The following is a 679-nucleotide window of genomic DNA, read 5'->3' as shown; positions in this document are numbered from 1 at the left end:
GCCATTTGACAGGATGGTTAAATATCTGATTTATTTATTTATATATCTTTATAGATTTCAGGAAAAAAAGGGTTAGAATATACAGGACATTATGAAGGAAACACCGTTTATCTTATCTGTTTTCGAGTACAGATATGCCTTTCCCTTTTGTTTTATGATTTTCCTTGTATTTCATTATTCATTACATCTTCCTCTTGTAGGTGTGACAGTTTTAGTCCCTAAAAAATGAAGTGTGATAATTGTTATTCAGAGTGTCTCATTTTGTTTGTTTTCTGGTTTTGTAATTATCATTTGCTGCCTCAAGACCTGCAACTTTCCTTTCCCTTGTCATCTGAGTTAGTGAAAGATCTTTTCCTTGCTGCTTCTAAACCTTAGTTCTTTGCAATTTGCTGTTTTTCTAGTATGGTATTTTACAGACTTTCATGAATACTGGAACAGGATACCTTCCATTAGTGATATCATAGACTTCTAAACACTGCTTAGAATGATGTTTGGAGCTCTGTAGTCTCCCATCTTGGTAGCTAAATACATTTTGCAAAGATTATTACCTTAGTTGACCTGGTGTTCACCCTGCCTAGCTGTTTAGACAGAGACACAAGGTCAAAGGATAAATCCCATTGGTTGCAGTCTGTAAGGTATGGGATTGCTATTCTAGCAACCTACTTTAATGGCAAATTTT

Source organism: Penaeus monodon, chromosome 30 (genome assembly GCF_015228065.2).
Source record: "Penaeus monodon isolate SGIC_2016 chromosome 30, NSTDA_Pmon_1, whole genome shotgun sequence".
Lineage (NCBI taxonomy): Eukaryota > Metazoa > Arthropoda > Malacostraca > Decapoda > Penaeidae > Penaeus > Penaeus monodon.
This window is presented reverse-complemented; position numbering follows the sequence as displayed.